Source organism: Loxodonta africana, chromosome 5, assembly GCF_030014295.1.
Source record: "Loxodonta africana isolate mLoxAfr1 chromosome 5, mLoxAfr1.hap2, whole genome shotgun sequence".
NCBI classification, from domain to species: Eukaryota; Metazoa; Chordata; class Mammalia; order Proboscidea; family Elephantidae; genus Loxodonta; species Loxodonta africana.
Window position 1 is genome coordinate 130,593,918 of NC_087346.1, and position 25,962 is coordinate 130,619,879.

Consider the following 25,962-nt stretch of genomic DNA (forward strand, 5'->3'; position numbering starts at 1 on the left):
GGTGAGGCAGCTGGGCCTGCGGGGCCTGCCTGGTACAGAAGGAGCTGGGAACACCTGGCCCAGGCAGTTGTGGCCCATATCCTCTACCTAAACTATTGCCTTGGCTTCCAGGGCAGCTCTTTCCCAGACAAACCTGAGTTCGTGGTACCCTAGGCTACATGGTCCCCAACACTTAACAGTGCACACTAATTGGTTGGCTCTGAGCTCAGCGCCTTACATGCACTGTCATTTAATAGTCCCAAGTCCCAACAGCCATGTTAGTAGGTACCATTATGAACCCATTTTACAGATGAGAAAACTGAGGCCCACAGTCACGCAGCGAGAAGCAGCAGAATTGGGAGTCAAACCCAGTCCCTACAAATTTTCTTCTTAATAACTGGTAGAAGACCCACTGGCTAAATGGTAGCTGTAGATGACTTGCAGTTTGAAGAATTTGGTGATGCAGCCAGTTCTCTAGCAGCAAGCCCAGATGACACCACCAAAGCATTGAGGATCCTGGTGAAATCCCAAAGCGTCAACCGGGACCCCCAAGAGGTCCTGGGAGAGAAGAGGATGATGAGTTACTGGGGAACGATGACTCTGACAAAACTGAGTTACTTACTGGACAGAAGAAAGCTCCCCCTTCTGGACATTTGAATACTATCAAATGTTCTTTGACTTGGACACTAAGCAGATCTTTGACAGAATAAAAGGGTCTCTCTTGCCCATACCAGGAAAAAACCTTGTGGGGTTATATATCCGCAGCAATCCAGATCTTTATGGACCCTTTTGGATATGTGCCAAATTGGTCTTTGCCATAGCAGTTAGTGGGAATCTTTCCAACTTCTTAATCCATCTGGGAGAGAAGACTTACCATTATATCCCTGAATTCCGAAAAATACCCGTAGCAGCTACAGTCATCTACGCCTGTGCCTGGCTGGTTCCTCTCACACTCTGGGGTTTTCTTATGAGAAGAAACAGCAAAGTTATGAACATTGTTCCCTATTCATTTTTGGAGATTGTGTGCATCTGTGGATATTCATTCTGCATTTATATCCCCATGGCAATACTGTGGGTTATCCCCCAGAAAGCTGTTCATTGGATTCTAGTCATGGTTGCCCTGGGCATCTCAGGATCCATCTTGGCAATGACATTTCACCAGCTGTTCACATTGCATTGGCCACAATTGTGACGACTGTGTTGCTTCACATGCTTCTTCCTGTGGGCTGCTTGGCATACTTTCTTGATGCGCTGGAGATGGTTCATCTCCCAACTACAGCTACCCTAAACCAAAGAGTTACAGCAGCCAAGTACAGCTAAAGAGGAAATTCTCTTTTATGGTTTTCGGAATGTGGTTCTTTGAGACATGGCATCCACCACAGGAAAGCAGAATGACCAAAGCCAGCAAGAAAACTGATGGAATGGTGGCACCAATGTCGACATGGATGGTGCTAAACCGAAGCCCAACCACCTATTTAATGGTCAAAAAATGAAATCTTGTTCAGTACATGTATCTTCGAGCTCTTCTTTTTCACCCATTGGTGACTATGGCAACTATGCACTGATTTTGAGTGAAATGAAAGAGAGTGGGTTAGGCATACTCAAGTGACCTCCATTTGCCTCCCACAGTCACATGACCCCCTTTGCTTTAGATACGCCCTTAATATCTGAAACATATCCATCCTAACTTCTGATGTCTTTTCTCCAAATTATGTACAGATTATGGAAGCGATCCTCTTATCCTCAAATGTTTGCCATCCTAAAGTAGCCAAACAGTGTGAACTTTGGTTGGTATTAAGTGGGAGCCTGAAAATTTGTCTTTGGGGATCTGATACTGGGAAACTAAACCTAATAGTTACAAAATAAATACCTCACATTAAAAAAAAAAAAAAAGACATTAAAAAATTAACTTATAGTCCTTCCGTTTTCTGATATCTACTGAAATACTAATCCCTTGGACTTCTTGTTAAAAGACAGGAATAGAATTATAAATACAGTGTCAATTTAGTTCTGATTTTATTTCATAACACTCATGTAAGAAAGAAAGTCATGTTCAAATCAGGAAAGTAATTAGATTGCATTCAGACTGAATAAAGCTTGGACATATTCACTTTTATTTTTAACTCCCAGAAAGTGAAAGAGATGCAAGAAAATTTCATTGGAATGATAATCCCAAAGATGCTACCGTATTAGTTCACACACCAAAAAATCTTAGATTCACTTTGGTGATGTTGGTTAACCTGATGAATTCTGAACTCTTTATGTAGAAAAGTCCCAGGCTAATAGGACTCAAATAAACAAAAAACAACCATGGAGCCAATTTGGACTTAAAGCGAACTTATAGGACAGAGTAGAACTGCCCTATAGAGTTTCCAAGGAGGGGCTGATGAATTCAAACTGCTGACATTTGGTTAGCAGCCGTATCTCTTAAAACACTGCACCATCAGGTCTCCTAATGAGAATCATCCTTGTGAATAGCTCAAAACTTGATTTTTTTTTGTTGTTGTTGTTATCTACATTACCATTGCACTAAATTCAAAATTATGAACTGTATTTATACATGGAAATATATGGGATTACATAGTAAAAAACATCAATCCCTGAACATTTCATTTTTCCTTTTAAATTAAACACTTTAATGCTTCTTGATAGTTACCAGAACTTCATCTGAGTCATCCTAATGGTTTCATATTTTATGCACATTGTCCAATACTCAGCTGACATAGGTGATGAGCTTACCTGAAGAATATGAATAACAATATGCTGGGGAACTAGAAAAGGTGAACAAAAAGTATATTTCTTATAAATAAATTACTTAGTTATGTATTATTTATGTTACACAAATTTAAACAATGTATAATACATGAGAAATTTATTGTATTTGGAGCAAAAATAACTGAACAGTCTCTCAGGACCTTTATTAATATTTCAATATCAGTATTATTCTGCTGTATAATTGATTTTTGGAGAATATTTTGCATATGCTTTCCTAAATCTAATGATTGAAGCTGAAAAATGTTAGAGTATGCATAAGTTTGATATCCTTCGCTGTGGGACAAGCTCCGGAGTCCGAGGCCAAGCTGAGAGCTATTGCAAACCTGGGAGGCACTTTCCACAACCTTGAGAATCACCCCCTTGAAGAATCTCTCCACAGATTTATATCTGTCCCTTCATATCCACACCTAAATAAGTGAATAGAAAGAAGAATCACAGCGCTTTTGCATTTCAAGCCTCGTGATTTTTTTTTTTTTTTGGCTGATGGGGTGATTAATTATTACTTATTTTATGTGAGACTGGTGTATTAACTATTTTACAGCAAAAATGAAAGAAAGATTCTAAATGATATGGTTTTGATGAATGATCCGGAACACTGAGGTTGTAAATAATCCCAAGAGACTTTTTCTCCCCTTACACCAGTACATTGATGGACCTCTTGTAAGATTAGAAACTGGGCTCCAAAGGTTTGCAAAGATAAGATGATATTCTTTATATGCAAAAAGAAACTTAATAAGTATCAGTAAAATGAATGTCTAAAGACAATGGTTTATTGTGCTTCTACTTTATGAGAGGCATTGTGTTAACCTTGTAGCAGACATAAAAGGAAAAAGTCATGTAACAATTTTTGCAACAAGATTGAAGGAATACAAATATTAGCTAAGTCTTCTTGAGCTCTCGTTTGCGTGCCCACATTGTTTTTCCCTCGGTAATCTCCTTTAATCCTGACAACAAATCTACGAGATTCTTCTTATTATTCTTCATTCCCTTGTTCTCCTCCTCTTCCTTATTATTATTATTTTCCTTTTACAGACAGAGAAGAAATCTGAGACTTAGAAAGGCTACATAACCCACCTAAAGTCTCAAAGTATATAAATTTATTTACTTGGGATAGAGTTAGTGCTCTGAAATCTGAGTCTTTGGACCTAAAGTAAAATGTCTGATCTCATGCTAAAAGTTGAATTAATTTTCTTTGCTATTTTAGCCCCAGCAGATGTTAACCTTTGTGCTGACTTTACCACATATCCTGAAGGAAACACTTTTCTCTGTGGTCGGGCACATCCAGGATGTCACAGCCCATACCCAGAGGGTCTTTCCTCTGTGGTCAAGCAGATGTAGGATATCAACAGCCTGTTCCTGGAGGATCTTGACACACAGCATTATCAAAAACTCTGCTTTACCCTAGACCCTCAGGAAAAGGCATGCTCGAGAAGGCAGTTTTGATAGCATGTACTCAGACAAGGATGTTCTGTGATTGTTTTTGTGACTACCCTGCAATTATCTGAAAAGCACATAAGTCTGCAATTATGTACCCTTAGCCAATCATGTAACCCCACATGTATGTTATCAACCAATCCAAGGAAAAGCCCACTTTAAGATGCTTCACCTTTAACGTCACCAGTTGCCTTCCAGCCAATGATAATATTGCAGCTTTTGTTCCTGTCTTAATCCAGTAAGGATGGCTGTTTCTATGCTGCTCCTCAAAGCTGATATTTTCCCTTTTTGATGTTGCATACTTTTCTGGTCCCTACCATTCTCTGGACTTTCAACAAATCTCCTTGATTTAACTCTAACAGTGTGTGTTTTCAATCTAGGAGAGGATTTAAAATTAGACCATTTTGTTCTAGAAGCTATCTTGTTATCTATTTGTTACATTGCTTTTAATATCATAACATTACCATTATCTTTTGACAGATGAAGGAACTGTTCAGTTCAGCACCACTAGCTAATAAGTGAGTGGATCAGGAATTGAAATCCACCACTGTCATACTCCAAGATCTGTGACCTTTCTATTAATCACTCTTTCCTTCACTGGCATAAAAGGAAGACCACGGGAGATAAGATAAACCATTCTTCTAACACATAATAAAGTATTGCATCTTAAATTTTATGAACACTAAATTCAATTCTCCAATTTCAGAAATGATTACATTTCCCTGAAGAAATATTTTTGTCTTGGGAAGATATCAGAGTTTCTCAGATTACACCATTCAGATTGCAGACTGATCCATATGCTTATAAGTTTATGCCTGAAAACAGTTGTTATTGCTAGAGAATTTTTCAGTCTAGGAGACAAAATAAACTCCCAAAATAACATGGAATTGAGACTTAAATATACTTAAGACGAGCTACATGAAGTTGGCTAAACTGCAAGGCTAAAGACACAGTATTCCAGACTGTCAAGTCTCCTCCAAGATTTCTGACTCCAACTGCAAGAAGTTGTGGTCCAATTATAATGTCAGAAGGAAGATTCCACACAAGACTACCCTCACTTCTGAAACCAACTTCTATTTCGAGGTTTTCCAAAAATACCTTCAGTTTTGGTAATTCATTAGAAAAACTCACAGAACTCACTGAAACCTATTATTCTCATAGCTACATTTATTACAAGGAAATAATACAATTTAGAACCAACCAAAGAAAGAAAGACTTAGGGGAGTTTTGAAGTGTTCTAAATGCAAAGCTTTTATGTCCTCAGAACACATTACAATCTTGGATTCCATATGTGACAATACACTTGGAGTAACACTAATTTGAGGGAAATCATCCAAGCTTCAGTGCCCATAGTTCTGGATGGAACTTATTGATTGGTTATGTGGTTGAACTCAGTTTCCAGACCATCCTTCTCAAGTGGTTAGGTTGAAACCACATGGTCTGAGAAATCCACCATAAATTACCTCGTTATCATAAACTGTCAAGTGTGATCAAGGAGTCCAGCATGAATAATAAAGACATTAATTCCTGTTACTTGGAAAAATTCAAAGGTTGAGAGCTTACCTCCTGGTAGCCAGGCACAAAGGCCAGACCTCTCTTTGGAAAAGGGCAAAATCCTTTCTGCACTACACACTAACAAACAACCTTATCAAAATTTTATCATGGCTTTTTGAAGAATGTTGGCTAACAGATTGGAAAATTCCAAAAAATATAGCCCTTATTTGCTCATTTTCTTCCAACGTCATTAATTTTTGGCTATTTTTAATTTATTCATTCATTTATTTAAACAAATTATTTAGCACCTACTCTAGGTTATTTTTTTTTTTTTCTAGGTTAGGCCTTCTGTTAGGTGTAGGATTTCAGACATAGACCCTATCTCACAGAAATTTTATTTCTGCTAGAGATACAAACAAATAAATTTGTTCATGTGCAAGAAAGGAGCTAGGATAAAATCACGTTCTAAAGCACAGGGTGTTATGAGGAGAGTATAAAACCTGAACCAAGATTAAAAAAAAAAAAACCCAGTGAGGTAGAGTCGATTCCGACTCATAGCAACCCTACAGGACAGAGTAGAATGGCCCCATGGAGTTTCCAAGGAATACCTGGCGGATTTAAACTGCCGACCCTTTGGTTAGCAGCTGTAGCACTTAACCACTATGCCAGCAGGGTTTCCTGAACCAAGATATGTAATTGAATTCAGGAAAGATTCCCAGGAGGTAGAAGGGAGGCCTTGCCTTTCTTCTTGAGAAATTACCTAGAAAGATAAAAGAAACAGGAAGATAATTTCTCATGTCAGAAACAGCAAGTGTGAAAAATTAGCAGTTTGAAAAGCATACAATATTTAGGAACTATATGCAATTACACATGACTAGAAAAAGTAGAGGTAATTATATATGGCTAGAAAAAGTAGAGGTGGGATGTAGAAGGATAACATGTCGTGGGGAATTATGATCTTAGAGAGGAGTCATGGGATTGCTCCACATCTTTGAAACCCCCTTATCACAATTATATAGAACATTGGAAGAATATTTTCAAATAGAAACTAGAGAAAATTAAAAAAAAAAAAAAATCTGCTTAAGTACACAGGGGAATGATGATAAGTAGAACTGAGGCAATGGAACGAATGGAACCCCAAGGATGTCTAGGGAACATGTGTATACCAAAGATCATGTCAATTAAAGTGGAAAGTCAAAAGCTTGGTAAGCCAGCGGCTGTTCAGAGAATAGTTTTCAAAAATTCTGGCTACGAATTTTCAGAACAGAAGATATACCATTGTGCCAAAGTAGTTACCAAATATATGTGCATTATGTTTGTATATATATGTATATATATATACATATTCACAAGAGAAATATGAACAATGTTTTCCACTCTATCAAGCTATGTAAGTCAACACTTTATTCGTGATTTCAAGGCAGCATTTTTTATGGTATAATTGGCACATCTGTTTAAATAACATACCCTTTCCATTTTGTGCTAGGATGAATAAATATATTTGAAATATAGACAGAGATATGGTAAGATACATAAATTTTATGACCTTTATCTTTCTTTTATCATGAAAGGTGTTGTTGTTAGATGCCATTGAGTCAGCTCTGACTCATAGCGACCCAAAGTACAACAGAATGAAACACTGCCTGGCTCTGTGCATCCTCACAATCCTTGTTAGGCTTGAGCCCATTGTTGCAGCCCCTGGGTTAATCCATCTCGTTAAGGGAAGGTAGCTCATCCAAGGTCTATTACTCGAAACCAAGTAACAAAGGTTCTATCCTTATTTCTAAAGAGTAGGAGAAAAGGAGGACAAAGCACCCAATTCTTGCTTTAGCAAATCATGCTTATGCACAGAGGAGTGGTTGCTGAGAGACACCAGCTAGAAGCCAGGATTCCTATGTACCAGGTATACACTCTTGGGCCAGCTCTTTTGTGTAGAGTTGGCAAATACTCTGACTGTGTAGAGTTGGCAAACACTCTATCCCAAGCAGGTAAGCAGGTTGTTAAATAGTTTCAATATCACCTCTATCTCTAGCTTTGATTCAGGATCCTTCTATCCAATGCACTCTAAAAATTAGTTATACCTTTACTCCTCTTACATTTTTGATCAGGAAAAAAGGATGGGAAAAAAAGGAGGGTCATAGAAAAAAATTATAAAGATTTTAATTTTAATTCTATTTTTCATGTAGAATATGAAACTTTGTGATGTGAATATGCCTAGTACACCAGAGACAATAATTACACATGTCAATTTATAAATAACACTGTAAGAAACACACACACACACAATTTTTTTTTTTAAATATCTAGGCACTTCCAATAAAATGTTACCCACCCCCCCCCTTTTTTTTTTAAGGAAGTTGGCATGGCCAGTATTTTTTTAAGCTCTATTGTGGATCCTGGATGAAATCTAAAACAAGAATAAAGTGCTAACTTATTTTTAAAAAATCACAAACACCATTTCTTTCAATCCTTTTTTGTCTCCTGAGATCTCACATTCAAGTACTAAGAGGATGTGACCCCACTCAGCTACTAAGAATTGACAAGATCACAGCTCAAGATGGTATGCCTTTAGAAAAATGACACTTTTTTTTTTTCTCCTTTTGGACTATTCTTAGTACAAATGTCTCAGTAAAGTTCTCCAAGTTTCCATTTTTCTTCTTGAAACTCCTTAGATCTCCATTCTATTTTGAAGAATGGATCATACAGACAGGAAGCCCAAAAAGTTAAAATGCAAAAAAAGCTTACATTTTCAATGTATCGTTCTTAACAGTTCACAATTCTAGTTGTTCGAAATGTTTTTGTTGATGGCTGCTAGCTAAAATTTAAAGAATCAATAAAGGAGAAAATGATGAATAAATAGTATTGTTATTTACACAGTTATTCATTTGTACATATATTCTTAAGTTTTTGCTTGAGTTTTCAGTATAGATTCCATTTTTAAATGGACCTTCATACTAAAGTTAGCCCGTAAATGGCTTAGCTTGGAGGTAAATCTGCTTTATCCAATATAGTTTAGATGATTCTGAGCAATTTTGAAAGACCAAACATGGGCGTGTTCTCTAGTCCAAAAGCATTTGATAAAATTTAAAACATATCATTTCAAACATGAACTTTGGCTACTAATCCATAAAATGAAAAGGAGTGCTTAGATATCATTTTAACATAATGTGAGATAAAGTTGTAGTTTTAGATCTAGACTTAGAGAAGTTTACATCATTTCAAAAATTCTAGAATTAGGGATGTCTCAAAATGTAGGGGCAAATCTATATCAATAATTCCCAATATTAACAAATTTTCTGTCAGTTTTCTAGGTTCTATCCAAGTGGACTTCCACTGGAACAGAGAATGGTATGGAGACTGTAGCCAAAATGCTCTCCAGTATTGTCAATTGAGCAACAAAGCCTGACTTAAAGGCTAAGATTAAGTGAGGCCCTTGTAAACCAAGGCCTTATGAGACTTGCCCAACATTGAACCTGTAGCACAAAGGCTAATTACAGACTCATCTGTTTGTGGGAATTGCACTCCATATCCTGATAAGCCAATTTGATTGACATAGAACTGACTTTAAATGGAAAACAAAAGTTTACAAGAAAAAAAATAATCATTTCAATTTGCTTTAAGAGAGAGTGTTAGATCTGCTGCCCTCCCTAATCTCATTGAGTCATTTGCTTAGAAAAACATTTTTTTTTTTTTTTTTTTTTTTGGATTGGAAGAAGTGCTGGTATCATGGTAATTACTTATATTTAGAATACTGGTCCAGAAATCTTGGAAACCTTGGGGAAAACAATTAAGTGATTCCAGAGTTTCCATAATTATTTGTATTGCTTAGGAAAGGCTTGCTTTCATCTCTGTGGGCCTGAGACCTCTCTTACTTGGGGGAAAACACTTCAGTTTTCCTTTTGTATTTTATTATGTGAGGTGAGGTATTCTTACAAGTAGGCAATGAGATTTTAAAAACACTTACGTAAATGTGAGAAGTTACTTTTATGGATAGCCAAGTTGTCTCTCTACAGACAAGAATGTTAAGTTGCAAGAAGGCCAAGAAATGCGATGTGGAGAGATATTATACAATCATCAAGCTGAAATATAGAAAATGAACAGGTGCCATTCTGTACATGAGAAAATTACTACAGAATTTTTAATTATTTTCCTGTGTTAACAGTGAATAAGTATAAAAAAATAAATCATCACATTTTATCTGAATTGGATAAAAATGTACAGTGAGAAAATTGAGACTGCTACTGGTCAGCATCATCTGTCACAAATACTTAATTTTAGATATTACCAAGCATATCACCCTAAATTTTTTCAAACATGATGCAGTAACGATTAGGTCTCCTCTCTTCTCTAGGTAACTCTTAAAGTTAAATAAGCCAATGAAAAAAAAGTAAACTCTCATTTCTGCTCTAACACATGTGGGGAAAAGGGACCAGAGCGAGCCTGCTATGATTTGCTTTACAGGGAAAATTGTCTTTTCAGAGACCAAGGAAAGTACTATAAAACAAGAGACTAATCCCTAATTGCTAATGGAGGATAAGAATATGTGACTGGCACACCCATATTATGTCAACGAATGCTTTGAGACCCAAACAAAACTTCAAACATTCCATGGACATGAGTCTTCCCAGATTTACAATGATCCCAAGCCATAATCCAAGAAAGTCACTAACTCTGGAACATGAAAGTATTATGCTTTACAACCAGGGATAAGAATAAGGAAGGATGGTCAATGGGCATCCATAGTTTTATATTTTTCCTACACCACATAACTTTATATAAGCCAATTTACAAAGAGTTGACAAAAACCTAGCTAAAGTAAAAGTAATGATCCCTGGTTGCTCAGTGGTTAAGTGCTCAGCTGCTAACCGGAAGTTCAGTGGTTAGAACCCAGCAGCCGCTTTGTGGGGGAAATATATGGCAGTTGGCTTCTGTAAAGATTTACAGCTTTAGAAACACTTTGGGGCCATTCTACTCTGTTCTATAGGGTCACTGTTAGTCAAAATGGACTCGATGGCAATGGTATTGTACAAATAGTTTTGCAATGAGTTAAAGATGAAAAAAAGGAGGTTGGTTTTTATTATTTCTCTTTATTCTCTCTGAGACCCATAAATAGTTTGTCTGTCTTTGTGGAGTGAAGATGGAGTTTGAGAGTGCATGTGTCATGAACAGCAGAATGGATAACAGACTGGTGGTGAGTTGATCCAGTCAGTCTTGTTAGAGATAAGGAAATGTACTGCTGGGACAGATTCAAGTGAAGAATGGACTAGGACTACAGAGGAGGGTCAGGAATGTCTAGAGGCTTCATATTTCATAGCTAGTTTTAATCATTGATAAATAACGCACAACTAATTCAGATAAATTATTATGTACACATCATTGTTAGGTGTCATCGAGTCGGTTCTGACTCATACTGACCTTATGTACGACAGAACATAACACTGCCTGGTCCTGTGCCACCCTCACAATTGTTATGTTTGAGCCCATTGTTGCAACCACTGTGTCAATCCATCTTAATGAGGTCTTCCTCTTTTTTGCTGACCCTCTACTTTACCAACCATGATGTCCTTCTCCAGAGACTCGTCCCCCCTGAAAATATGCCCAAAGTACATGAAATGAAGCCATGCCATTCTCACTTCCAAGGACCATTCTGGCTGTACTTCTTCCAGACTTGTTTGCTCTTCTGGCCATGTGTGGTTTAGTCAATATTCTTCACCAACACTGTAATTTAAAGGCATCAATTCTCCTTTGTTTTTCCTTATTCATTGTCTAGCTTTCACATGCATCTGAGGTGACTGAAAATACCATGGCTTGGGTTAGGCCCACCTTAGTCCTCAAAGTGACATCTTCGCTTTTCAACACTTTAAATAAGTCTTTTGCAGCAGATTTGCCCAGTGAAATATGTTGTTTGATTTCTTGGCTGGTGCATCCATAAGCTGTGCATTCCAAAATCTCACTCATTTTTTTTTTTTACAAATGCGTACATTACATGTCTTTCGTATCTTAATTAGTCAAATGTTAATTTACTATAGAATTCCTTTCCTATGCAACCACAAATGATGCAATAAGTGTAAGCGACTATTAGAGAATGACTTCTAGACTTATTTATATAAATTCTTTCTAAAGCATCCTCAGGTTTCAATAGATATGCACATACTTTAAAACAAATGCTTTCAAAAAAAGAGGGGAATTCAATATATTGCATAGTGGGACCAGAGAATTAACTGGATCATAATTGGCCTCTTGCCCATATTCTTCCACTTCAGATCAGTATAACCCTTGTTATTGGTTCCATTTGGATGAGAAATTTGCACTAGTATTGAACTTCTCCAACTAGAAAGAATCTGGATGAGATTGGATTTCACAGTGCCATAAGGGGGAAAAAAAAAAAAAACTGTTGCCAGTGAGTCGATTTTGACTCATAGTGACCCTATAGGACAGAGTAGACCTGCCCCATAGGGTTTCCAAGAAGCAGCTGGTGGACTCGAACTGCCAGCATTTTGGTTAGCAGCTGAGCTCTTTACCACAGCGCCACCAGGGCTCCACCATAAGGAAAAGAATTTTAATATGGCCATCACTGCTGCCTTCTATTAGTGGAAAAAAAATCCACTACCTGCCCCCGCCTTCTACCCCCCCTGCCCCATTTAGTTCCCATTCTTCACTTTCATTTGAGAAATGCTTTATATATATATATGTATATGTATATATTTTTTTATATATATATATATACACACATATATGTGTGTGTGTGTGTGTGTGTGTGTATGTATATTTAAAAACCAAACAATAAACAAAAGTATGTAAGGGTGTTTGTTTTTGGTTGTTTTTTCTTTTGTTTTTAGGATTGCTCAGATTTGTTTTATTTTTAGGATTTCTCAGATTCTTTGGCTATTATGATGCCATCAAATGTGAATGCCATCAAAAAACCCACTGCATAAAAGTAGAGAAATCATAGGCATTATCACCCAAACTTATTTTCTTATTTGACCATAAGCTTTTGTTTGTTCATTTCATTCCCTCCAAACATCTTTAAAGTTAGCGATTTGCGAAGCATACTTTGAGAAACCATGCCACAGGTTAATATCCAGTAAATAGTAAGGTCTCTCTCTCTCTCTCTCTCATCCACCCACCTCTCTTCTTCCTTTTCTTCCTCACTGGTACCATAGCCAGCAATTTGAATACTTTACATCAGTGCCATCGTCAAAATCACAGTATAATGAACATCAGCTCACTGGAAATTGGAAAGGGCCCCCTCACTAATACTTGATATCTCCAGAGGGGATCTTTGAAGATGACACCATTTAGTCCCATTGCTCTGGAACAAACCCCAGCTTTACAGACTCTGTAAGTCATCCAGCTTCTCAGTAAGCTTTGGCCAACTGTTTCAAATTTATGATTTATTAGGGTAATTAATGTGGACATCATTAGACTGATTCCTGGATGTTCTTCAGAGAAGTTTAAGCATATGTGTGGTGCATGACATAGTAACAAGAATAAATAAATGAAGGAGTTTGATGTTTATTCACTGATTTTCAAATACTTTAACATGCTCATACTTCTTTGAAAATAAATTCCATTTGGTATCTTTTTATTGTCTTCAATTCTAGGGATCCTTTAAGATAACCAGGAGAGCATAGAATCATTAAGCCAAATATAGTTTTGTTTCTCTGACCAATAGTTTTAAAAATTTACACAGGAACATAAATGAAATTGTAATTAAGAACATGCTCTGAGAGCTTCAGGAAGAAGGTGGAAAAGCAGGAGAGTGTACCAATTGTTTTCAATTTAACACAATTCCAGCATCAACAGCAAATAATCTACTGTATAAGGGAAATAAGAGTATTCACAAATTTTTACATTCTGTATATGCGTGTCCTTCCCATCAAGAGGTGGAAATTATTTCTCCACTTTTCACATCTGGTCTAAGTCATGTAACTTGATTTGGTCCATGGGATGTTAGCCAATATGATATAAGCAGAGGCCTGAAAAGAGCTTCCAGACAGTTCACACTGTCTGTGTTGGGAACTTTGAGACCATCCTACAAGCACAGCACAGCTACCTTACTAAAACATGGGAGACCAAATATAGCTGGTATGAGCCATCCCAGGTAGTCCACCAGCCTGAAAATTGCCAATGATGTGAACGAGGACATCTTAGATTATCTAGCCAGCAAACCTGTCAGCTGACCATATATATGTGAGTGAACTCACCAGAGATCAACAGAATTGGCTTAGATCAGAAGATCAGGAAAATCCACAGAACTGTAAACTAATGACATAGATATTATTTTAAGCTAATATTAGGGGTAGAGGTATGTATACGACAACTTCTATTTCCTTTTGCAGAATTCACAGGGAAGTAAACTTCCTGCCTTCTCTGCCTGGGCAAATGACTGCAAGAGATTGATATTTGTACCCATTCAAAAGAGAGTTGATCCAATCAAGTGCGAAAATTATTGAACAATATCATTAGTATCACACACAAGTAAAATTTTGCTGAAGATCATTCAAAGCGGTTACCACAGTACATCAACAGGGAACCGCCAGAAATTCAAGCTGGATTCAGAAGAGGATGTGGAACAAGAAGTATCATTGCTGTTGTCAGATGGGATCATCGCTGAAAGCAGAGAACACCAGAAAGATGTTCTCATGGATTGAATTGTGTCCCCCCAAAATATGTGTCGACTTGATTAGGCCATGATTTCCAGTATTGTGTGGTTGTCCTCCATTTTGTGATTGTAATTTCATGTTAAAGAGGATTAGGGTCAGTGCAAAAGAGAAAGACCCTCAACAAGAAGAACTGAAACAGTGGCTACAACACTGGGCCCAAAAATACCTACTGTTGTGAGGATGGCACAGGACTGAGCAAATTTTGTTCTGTTATATGCAGGGTCACTATGAGTTAAAACTCACTTGATGGCACCTAACAACAACAATGCAAGGGAATTATTAAGGTGTGCTCTTGGGGAAATCCTATAAGGGAATGAAGCAATGTGAGCATTTAGCAATAATGCATGCAGCATCTGGGGGTGTGGAGGGGGTGAGTACAACAAACCACTAAAAAGATCCTCAGCACATATGAGTGGAATACCAACAGAGAAGGTTACCCAGTCCTTATTCAAACCATGGTTGTTGGATGGAGGAAAGTTGCCAAAGAAGAGCTTTCATTTCCTTGTATTTTATACATAAGACTAATTTAAAACAACACCATGATTTAAAAAAATCTAAATTTGTAAAGCCCTCTTAGTTTTCCTTGCTGCCAACTCCTTATGGCATCAGTAAAATGTTCCTATGAGCACAGATGAAATCCCCTTTTAAAATGACTAACTATGATTTTATTTTTTAACTTTCAAGTATCCAACTGTATGATTTCCAGGCTGTTCCCTGATATTCAACAATAAGCTCAACGAACTCCTTGCCAGAACTCAGAAGATAAAAGCAAAACATCATGGAGGGAAAAAAAAAAAAAAACTTGGATATGTGGAAAACAAGAATTTAGAGAAATAATAGCACAATAAATATTAGAAAGTCATATACTTGGGGAAAATAAAAATTTATTTTGAGAAAGATGTATTTTCTATTCTTTTAATTGAAACACAAAATGAGCAGATGAGTCAGCGGCTGTATCAGGAATTTGAAGGCAAGAGGAGATTTTTATTGCAAGTAAATACTACTTTCCTTATCGTAGGGCTTCGTGTAGACAAGATAAAGTACATAGTTTGGGCAAGGTCAAGTACAAACAGCCTGCTTTTGGATGCATGAGTTCAAATCCTTCCTCTGATCTAGTTAATTATTTAATCTTGAGCAAGTCATTGACCTTTATATGTTTTAGTTTCCATAAATTTAAAATGGAAATTATGTGAGTACTTTCTTCTTGGTATTTTATTTATTCTTTCATAAGGGCATCAATACATAAACTTCCTCGCATATAGTACTTACAGAATAAATGCTAGTGATTATTATTTTTAGCGTAACATCTGGCAGAATATAAGAAAGAGAGCAAAACTTGTAAAGGTTGAATGAGCCTGTGTACTAGTAATAAATCAAAAACAGCCCCTTCAAGTATTATTAAACATAGATCTCTATACTGATAGTGCTCTACTAACAATTATTGTAAGACCCAGTAGTTGGTATAAAATACATATGTGTATATATGTATGTATATATATACACATATTTATATGCATATATATACTATTCTATTATATATAAAAAATATATACTCATACTAATTTATTTAATCGTTATAAGAAAATTAAAAGATGGCTACTATTGTTATCCCCATTTTACAAATGAGGAAATGGAGGCATAAAATATTATTTAATTTCCCTAAAACTAGAATTTAAACCCAGATAAGTGTACTTAACCATTTATATAACTACTGTCTCTTCAAATATATATAAGATTTTTTTGTCAGAACTGGGCAGATAAGTGGATCTCCTGACAGAACAGTGATTTAAGATTTATTGAGTCTCTCCGTGCTTAATGAGCATACTCTTTCACAAAGTATATTCTTTTGTTCTGTCCTTACCTGTTGTCACTCCTTTACCAAAAGTCACTCCTTTATAGACTTCTCCAGAAAGACACATTGATGGATAACTTGGAAAATTCTATTAGGATAATCTCTACTCCTTCAGATTTTCTTTGCTTTCTTCCTTTTTAAATTATTTTAAACATAAATTGGGTACATATTAATGCATTAAGCATGCCCTTGTGACCCTCTTTTATTGTAAACATATGTAAAACACAGTTGTGATTTTGTCATCTTTTGTTGCATTGCCTGGGGAAGTTTGACATTTGTGTGTATGCTTCACATATAGACATGGTACCATTATTCTTACAAGGTCAACGTTGATTTGATATTCTCTTTCATCTCTCCCATCTCACTCTTTTATGTGGCTTCCTGCAGAGTTGTGTAGATACCTGAAAAAAAAAAAATCATTTTTAATCTACATAATTTCACCAATGCTGTGTGTGTGATCCTAAAAATCTCACAATTTATATGAGTTTCAAAAAATGTATTTCAAAAGAACAAACTAATTTTTGTATATATTCATTTGTATGGCAAAAATAAAGATACATGGCCTTACTTTTGGGGTATTACAGAAACTCCATGTTGTGCTTTGTAAATCATATGAGGTATTGTGCATAAAATGAATCTACTAAACAGAATAAGAGTTGTCAGCCCCTGAAATTTCAAGGAGTAGGGGATTTTAATTTTATTGATTCATTTATCGACGCAACATATCTTTATTGAATGATTATTATGTATCCAGAAATCTAGACATAGTGGTTGATATCATGGAGCTTCCAGGTTAGTTGAGATAAAACAAAAGCTAATTTTAAATAATAGAAAAAGTATGATTACTGTGAAACACATAGAAAACACAATTACTCAGCTTTGGAAGAATAAAAAGAAATGTTCCTTAGAACTTAAAGATGAATAGGAATTAGCTTGAAAACAAGGTATGGAGAGTTGAAAAGGAGAGTTACAAGTAAAGAGATAAAAATGTCTGTGTAGCAGACACAACAAAATACAGAGAGCTGAGGAAGGGAACGTCATAGTCCTGGCCAAGAGATAGAAGTTTACTAAATCCTAGAGTGTGAAGAGAATTCATCCACTCTACAAGTTCCTGAGGCAATTCTGACTAAAGTGGGAAAGATATTAAAAGCTGTGTTTCTACCAGTGGGGATGTGGTGTAGCATAAATATTGCTGCCCTAAACCCAGTTTCCAATGTTACTTATAAAAGTGTTTAGTAACCACATGCCTTCAAGCTATAGCTACAGATTCCTGCCCCAAATAAACTGTGTTCAATCTTTATATTTTTCATTCATTCTTTTGCATACTTAGTGCTTTTATTCATTTATTCACTCACCTCATGGGTAAATAAAGCAAAGTTCCTACTGGGAGCCATACAAGAGAGATAAAGTTCTTGGCCTTATGGAATATACCAGTTTTAAAGAACTAACATATGCAAATAAGCAAACTATATGTGTACATGATTATATGATACGGTAAGTAAAATGACTTCTAGATAGTGAAATGCCATGAGAAAAGTAAAAGAAATTACATGGTACATTTATTTGTTCTTACCTCTTGTCTAAAATGTTTTAGTAGAATATAGTTAATGGGTTTAATTATTTCAACTGAGGTGGACAGAGAAAGCCTCTATGAAGAAGTGATCCACGATAATATAGTTAATGATTAATTTGTTCATTCTATAAATACATATTGTGCATTTGCTCTCTATGAGGTATAGTGTTAAGCCTTTGTGTTTTATTCCACTCTCCCGCCTTAGATAGAGAACTGTTCTAAATCTCTGTCTACATGAATGGACCCTGAACACTTTCCTTTGCACTTGCCACTTTCTGTTCCCAAATAATTCCCCCTCACCCTCCCATCCCCCGACCAGCCCTGACCCCCAGGATATTCAGCTTCTGGAGACAAAACAATAATGGTCACTAACTAGAAACTACTCCCAATTTGCATTTCCTTAGTTATTGACAGGGGGTTGGATCACTTTCTGATGACCTTTGCTGTTAAATACTACAGTCTGGGGATCAGGCTACCTTAAAGACAAGTCATCTTACCACCTCCTGTACATTTCCCATTATCTTCACTACTCACTCCTGTGCTCCTTGAAGCCCAAAGCAGGCTTAATAGTCATATCTGCTCAGGTTATTACTATGGTGTCTTTTCTCTGGCCTGTAATATTCAAACGAATATTTTGCAGACTTTTACTCAAGAAAGGTTTGGTTATGTTACAAAACCAGACTAATTTCTAAATGTCAGTGACATAATAGAAAGTATTTTTTTTATAACACTACCTGCCTAATTTAGGTTGGTGGGAGCTTTACTTTGTATTGTCAGAGACTCAGGATGACGTGTGCTCCACCATTTTGTGACCCTCAAGAACTTAACACTTGGTTTCCTGTTTCTCCCTAGCAGGATAAGACAGATCAGGAAAAAATCATGCCCATTACTAACTGCCTAGAACCAGGGATAAACATTTTTAAAAAAGATCTAACTTGAGACCACCCTAGTTTTCTCTGAGACCCAGTTTCCATGACCAATACCTAACAGCCCATGTATTACATTTATGCAGTGTTTACAATGTGTATCTCTATGCATTATCCCATTTACTCTTTACTAAAAAAAAAAAAAAAAAAGCAAAGAATTATTATACCCATTTTGTAGAAAAGAAATTCCAATCTTTTAATACTTAACTTACAAGTCAAAGACCACAAAATTAGTAGACAAAGGACAGAAGCAGGTCTAACTCTCAAAACCACGTTCGTACTGATAAAATAAATAAATTTCCCTTCCTGTATACCACATCTACCTTACTTGTTTTTTGATGATTAAACTTATGTAGAGCGAGAGATTGAATGGAGCTCAATGAGACCTTTCAGATAATCTGATCCGATATTCTCATTGTATGGATGAGAACATCAAAAGCAAGAAAGGTGAAATGGCTAACCCTATGTACTCAGCTAACTTTGATCCATCTACTTCAGAATCCATGCTCCTTCCACTATTCTATAATACCAGAAGGGTAAAGGTTATTGTCTATGAGGTACTCAATATACACCTAGTCAAAAAAGAGGTTTTATAACTCATGTATTATGTAACATCCTCAGTAGCTTAGTTGGAGACCTTCATTGACAGCTTAAGAGATTTCCATTATCACTTTAGAATTAAGGTTACAGACCAAATTAAAGCAAAAACATGCTGTTCTTCTTTTCTTCTATCTTTGTACACCTCAGAAACCTCTACCCTACTGTTAGCAGCTTGCCCAGCCATTTCAGTTCTAAATAAGCTCCTTTATAAGTAGGAGCTTGTCAATGATTATACTCCTAATATTTCAACTTCCCAAGAAATAGGCAGTCTAGTCTTCATATAAGAGGGTCTTCCAAAAAAAAGTCAATACCATGAGAGACAGGAATGAATGGTTACAGAGGCACATTCAGAGAAATAATAATTTGATTTTTCTTTTCTCATTTTTCTATGATCAACTCAATGCATTTTTCTATGACTAATTTGGAAAGATTAAAGTCTTATTGTTGGATAAGGGAGGAAATCTGATGTATCTTTCACAGTTTTCCTTATATAATTATTCCCCATTCACGAAAATCTGTGCGTATAGTATATTTGCAAATAATATGACATTCCTGAAACAATTTGTTTTGAAAGGGATTAACAGTATTATCTAAGAGGCACTGAAAATATTGCTTGTTTTTTTTTTAAGCAAAAACAAACAAGCAAGCAAACATAATTAAAACAACACATTGCAAATAAATTCATAGTACTTATTTGGAATTTAATATTTCAAATCTTCTCAGCAGGTAAAATTAGACATGTAGTCTTAAGTGAGCCTTACTGTTGTTTTATTAATACACCTCAGATCCATTTGGCATTATTACATAAAAGTAGTATATTAATGCCCCTAATAACAGCTTTTACTGTTATTGTCTTCTCTCTGTATTTTAGAAGTCATTTTCCTGGAATAACTACTACTATTAGAGAGGCCCTCTCCACATCCGCTTCATGGAAACCAAAAATTACTTCTATTTAAGAAAGCTGGGTAAGTTTAAACTGTATACAGGACAGTGTTCCTTAAAGTATCAAATATATATGTATATATTTCATGACATCCAAGATGATTTTAGGTGTTACATGGATTAATATTTTTGAATAATGATGATTGATTTAACATGAATTTAAGGAAATGTAGTAACATACTATATTAGTATTTAGGGTTGTGGCAGATATCAGGGTAATTACAAGTGTTTAACAAAATAAGTGTGATGGTTAGATTGTGTGTCAGCTTGGCTGGATCATGATTCTCAGTGTTTCGGCAATCATATAACCTTGTGATCACCTGCCTGTTGAGATCTGTTATGAGATCACCCCCACAATAGGATCTGTTCTGAGTAGCCAGTCAGTTGAAAGGGAGTTTCCTTGGGCGTGGAGCCTGAATCGAATTTAAGTAGACACTCTGGCAAGTCTTGGGGGCTTTTTGGTAGCTAACTCCTGTTCATCTGACCTCCGGTTCTTGGGACTTGAGCTAACAGCTTACTTGTAGTCTTGCCTGCTGATCTTAGAATTCATTGATCTTCGAACACTGTGAGAATAGCCCTGCTCTCTAACCTGCCAATCTTCAGTTCATCACTTCCTGTGGCTCCGTGAATCAGGAGAAGCCTCTGTTCTGACCCATGGACTTGGGATGTTCCAGCCTCCGCAACTGTGTGAGCCATTTCCTTCATATAAATCTCTCTCTCTGTATATATTTGTCTTAGTCATCTAGTGCTGCCATAACAGAAATACCACAAGTGGATGGCTTTAACAAAGGGAAATTTATTTCCTCACAGTAAAGTAGGCTAAAAGTTCAAATTCAAGGCATCAGTTCCAGGGGAAGGCTTTCTTTCTCTGTCTGCTCTGGAGGAAGGTCCTTGTCTTTGATCTTCCCCTAGTCGAGGACCTTCTCAGACGCTTGTCCAAAGGACAAGCTCTGTTCCTGGTAACGCTTTCTTGGTGGTATGAGGTCCCCAGATCTCTGCTTGCTTCCCTTTCCCTTTACCTCTTGAGAGATAAAAGGCAGTGCAGGCCACACCCCGGTGAAACTCCCTTTACCTTGGATCAGGGAGGTGACCTGAGTAAGGGTGGTGTTACAATCCCATGTAATTCTTTCAACGTAAAATTACCAGCACAAAATGGAGGACAACCACACAATACTGGGAATCATGGGCTAGCCAAGTGGACACTTATTTTTTGGGGTACAGCTCAATCCATGACAACATTTACATGCTGTACTGATTTTGCTTCTCTAAAGAACCCAGCCTAAGATAATAAATAAGAAAAAAATTGTAAGCAGTGTTAAAGGTTAAGGAATGATAAAGGATCCAGAAAGAGTGGGAAAGCCATTGCTAAGCCTAGGCCGAAAGGGACGAGTTGAGGGAAAGATGAACAGAGAGATGTAGCTGTGGGAGAGGGCTGTAACCTTGGGTATACGAATCCAGCCTTTGCTTTCTTTAGGCCCAGCAAAGGGAACCAGAGCAATAAACACACTGGCTTTGCCCTCTTTTCACCTCTACTCTCCTGTAATTGCCTTCCTTAGCTGAAGTCACCCAGAAGTCAGACAGTGGTCCGTATGGCTCACAGAGAAGGGTGGAAATATGTGTTGTTAGTTGCCACTGAATCAATGCCGAATCATGGTGAGTCTACATGTGCAGAGCAGAACCGCACTGCATAAGGTTTTCAGTCTGTGACCTTTCAGAAGCAAATCACCAGGCCTTACCTCTGAAGCACCTCTGGGTGGGTTTGAACCACCAACTTTTGGTTAGTATTCCAGTGCTTAACAGTTTGTACCACTCAGGAACTCCATGGAAATGGGTAAAAAGAGTATTTTTCTAGGAGTATTATATTAAAAAAAAAAAAAAATGCTGCGGAGCCTATTCTGACTCATGGTGACCCTATAGTACAGAGTAGAACTCCCCCATAAAGTTTCCAAGGAGCGCCTGGTAGATTCAAACTGCCAACCTTTTGGTTAGCAGCCATAGCACTTAACCACTATGCCACCAGGAGTATTATGTAGAGAGGTAAATTGAGAATATCCAGCATGTTAAATTTGTGGTTTTAGGAGATATTATGGCCTTGTAAAACTGTAAAAATGGTGGGGCAGAGGTGTTTGACCTCCTGTAACTTGACAAGGGGGAAGCAGAATCAAGATCAATAGCCCAAGGCTCATTCCTATGAGGCAGAGTCAAACATGCCTCTACCCTCCAACCTTTTTATCAGTTCTGACACCAACGGTCTCTCTCACAGCACTCTCTACTCCTCTACTGTGTTTGATAATTTGTTGCAATGGTTACACAGAACTCAGACCATACTCACAGTTTTGGGAAAGTATATTAAGAAAGTAACAGGTTACAATTCAAGTTCAGGAATGTTCAGGAAACAGTTCTTCAGTCAGGAGAATCTCTTCTCAGCTTTACCACGGGCAGGTCTCTCCCTTGCCCTTGGCCCCTCCTCCCTGGCCTGGCCTCTGCCCTGCTCAGGTAAGTGTTACAAAGTTCTTTTAGCTCCTCCAGTACGTGCCTGGAGGCACCCCACTCAGCCTGCAAGCCGCCTGTCTGAATGTGCTCAGGAATCTCTTTCCATGGATAGGTGCACCTGCCATCTGCTGTTGGTCTTCTGGTCCTGCTGCCTCTGCTGCCACTGCTTCTCACCGTCTCACTGGTTCTACAGCTCTTTCTCTTTCTGTCTCCTGGGTCTAGGAGGATCTCAGCACAGGGATCCCTAATCCAGTGGACAAGCTCCGCTCCACCTCTTCTCCTTGGTGGTTATGAGTTCTCCCCTCTGCTCTGGAAATGACTTTCTTTTAAGCCTATTGGGATGGCAAAACTGACCAATCCCCTCATTAGGGTTCCATACACCTTATTTGCATGATCCCTCCCTCACAAGGGTGCCATGCACGTTATTTACATTATTAACCATCTATCCAATCCCCTTCATGGGCCATGAGCACATCATATATATATATACTCCCACCCAGTCATTTGGTAAGTTATAAAGACCATGGCCAGAAGGGTCATATTAAGTAATTCATTGCACCACATATACATACAGAAAGGAACGCTTATTGACTTATAATCATAAAAGCAGTGGAAATTTTTTCTTAAAATTATAGTGGAAATTTTACATGTGAAACTTTGAGAAAGATGTACGTGTGTATATGTGTTTATGAATTATTTTATAATATGGTGGTAGAAATAAACTTCCTACACTGGAGAAGCCATCATAGCTTGACCAAGGCAAGATGATGAAAACTCTATATACAAATCTAAACTCAGCGAGGGACCAAATTACTGGACTGAGGGCTGGGGACCATGGTCTCGGGGGACATCTAGCTAAATTGGCATAATTTAGTCTTTAAAGAAAATCTTCTATATACTATTTTGGTAAGTAGTATCTGGGGTCTTAAAAGCTTGTGAGTAGCCATCTAAGATACTCCACTGGTCTCACCCTATCTGGAGCAAGAGAGAACGAAGAAAAATAAAGACACAAGGGAAAGATTGATTCAAAGGACTAATGGACCACAACTGCCACAGCCTCCACAAGACTGAGTCCAGCACAACTAGATGGTGCCTGCCTACCACCACCGACTGGTCTGACAGGGATCACAATAAACGATCCCGACAGAGTTGGAGAAATATGTAGAACAAAATTCCAACTCTCTCTCTCTCTCACACACACACACACACAAAAAAAAAAACCAGACTACTGGCCTGACAGGGACTGGAGAAACTCTGAGCGCATGCCCCACAAACACTCTTTTAATTCAGTACTGAAGTTCCTCTTGATTCACCCTTCAGCCAAAGATTAGACAGGCCCATAAAACAAAACGAGACTAAATGGGCCTGTCAGCCCAGGGGAAAGGACGAGAAGGCAGGAGGAGACAGGAAAGCTGGCAGTGGGGGACCCAGGGTTGAGAAGCGGAGAGTGGTGATGCATCATGGGGTTGGGAACCAATGTTACAAACAAAATAATATGTGTATGACTTGCTTAACGAGAAACTAATTTTCTCAAAAAAGAAAAATAGAAATAAACTCCCCGTAATTTCTTCTTCAAATTACCCTTCTTTTTTTATATACTGTAATTGGCAAATGATACATGGAAAATTCTAAACAAGGTATAGCTCAATGATTTCATTACATGTTTGCTTGTTCATATTCTCTTCCTTTCTGGAATTTGCTAGCTCAATTATAGGACTAGAACTTCAGAATAGACATAATTTCCAAGTACCAAAGGAAATTTTACCAAGATGTATTATATCATTTAGAAGACCATGGGTGACACAATGGTACTTGTATGCTAACCAAAAAGTTGGTGGTTCAAATTCACCCAGAGACACCTTGGAAGAAAGTCCAGGTGATCTACTTCTGAAAAACCACAGTCCTTGAAAGCCCCATGGAGCATATTCTACTCTGATACACATGGGGTCACCCAACGTGAGTCAAAATCAACTTGGTAGAAACTACTCCATGGCAATGAGTTTTTTTGTTTGTTTGTTTTATTATGTAATTGGGGCAATCAAACAACCTGTTTTCCCAGTAATGTACTTGTTGCAACTGTTTTCCTGAGGGCCATCTGTTAGCTCCTTTTTTCACACTCAAAAGTGTAACATTTCAGAAAACGAATCATATTATCACCTTGCATGTACTAGAATGTTTCATAGATCTCAAAAAAAATTTCAAGGGTCTATATAAGAGCATGCTTTCTAACCACAGTGAAATGAGGCAAAAATCAATAAGAAAAAAAAAAAAAAGCTAGAAAAGAAAACATACTTTGGAAATTAATAACTTTAAATTAGAAATTAGTCTAAAAAATGTAATAAAAATTAGCAAATAATTTTAACCGAATGATAATGAAAATGCCACTTGTCAAAACTTGAGAGTCAGAAATAAGACAGAATTGAAATAAGGCTGGATTTAGAGTGAAACGTAGGCATACAGTTTATATTAGATAATTATAAAAGTTAAGTAATGAGCTAAACATTGATCTCAAAAAATTGGAAAAGACTATTATAACAAAGAGTGTAAGAATTAATAGAGAAAAGAGATATGGCTCATAATCTAATATGTTAATGTAGAAGGAAAAATAACGATCTTGAATATTAAAAATGTTTAAAAATTGTACAAAATATTTAAAGAATTTAATATTTAAGTGAAATATACAAAATACTAGGCGTCTTATCTAGTGCTGCTATAACAGAAATAGCACAAATGGATGGTATTAATAAACAGAAATTTATTCTCTCACAGTCTAGGAAGCTAGAAGTTCAAATTCAGGGCACTAGCTCCAGGGGAAGGCTTTCTTTCTCTGTTGGCTCCGGGGGAAAGCCCTTTTCATCAAACCTCCCCTGGTTAGGAGATTCTCAGGAGCAGGTATCCTGGGTCTAAAGGATGTGTTCTGCTCCCGACGCTGCTTTCTTGGTGGTATAAGGTTCTTTTCTTTCTCTCTCACTTCTTTCTTTTGTATCCCAAAAGAGATTAACTCAAGATACAGCCTAATTTTGCAGATTGAGTCCTGCCTCTTTCACATAACTACCTCATTTACACCACAGAGGTAGGATTTACAACACGTAGGATATTTGCCTCAGATGTCAAAATGGTGGACAGTCACACAATACTGGAAATCATGACCTAGCCAAGTTGACACACATTTTGGGGGGACATAATTCAACCCATAACATTGCATAAAATATAACTTAGCGAAGTTAC

At 37.1% G+C, this 25,962-nt stretch overlaps 1 pseudogene; it reads left to right on the forward strand.

The window, feature by feature from the left end:
• The first annotated feature begins 364 nt into the window (after positions 1 to 364).
• LOC100667965 (protein YIPF1-like) lies at positions 365 to 1,934 on the forward strand (annotated as a pseudogene).
• The last annotated feature ends 24,028 nt before the right edge of the window (positions 1,935 to 25,962 follow it).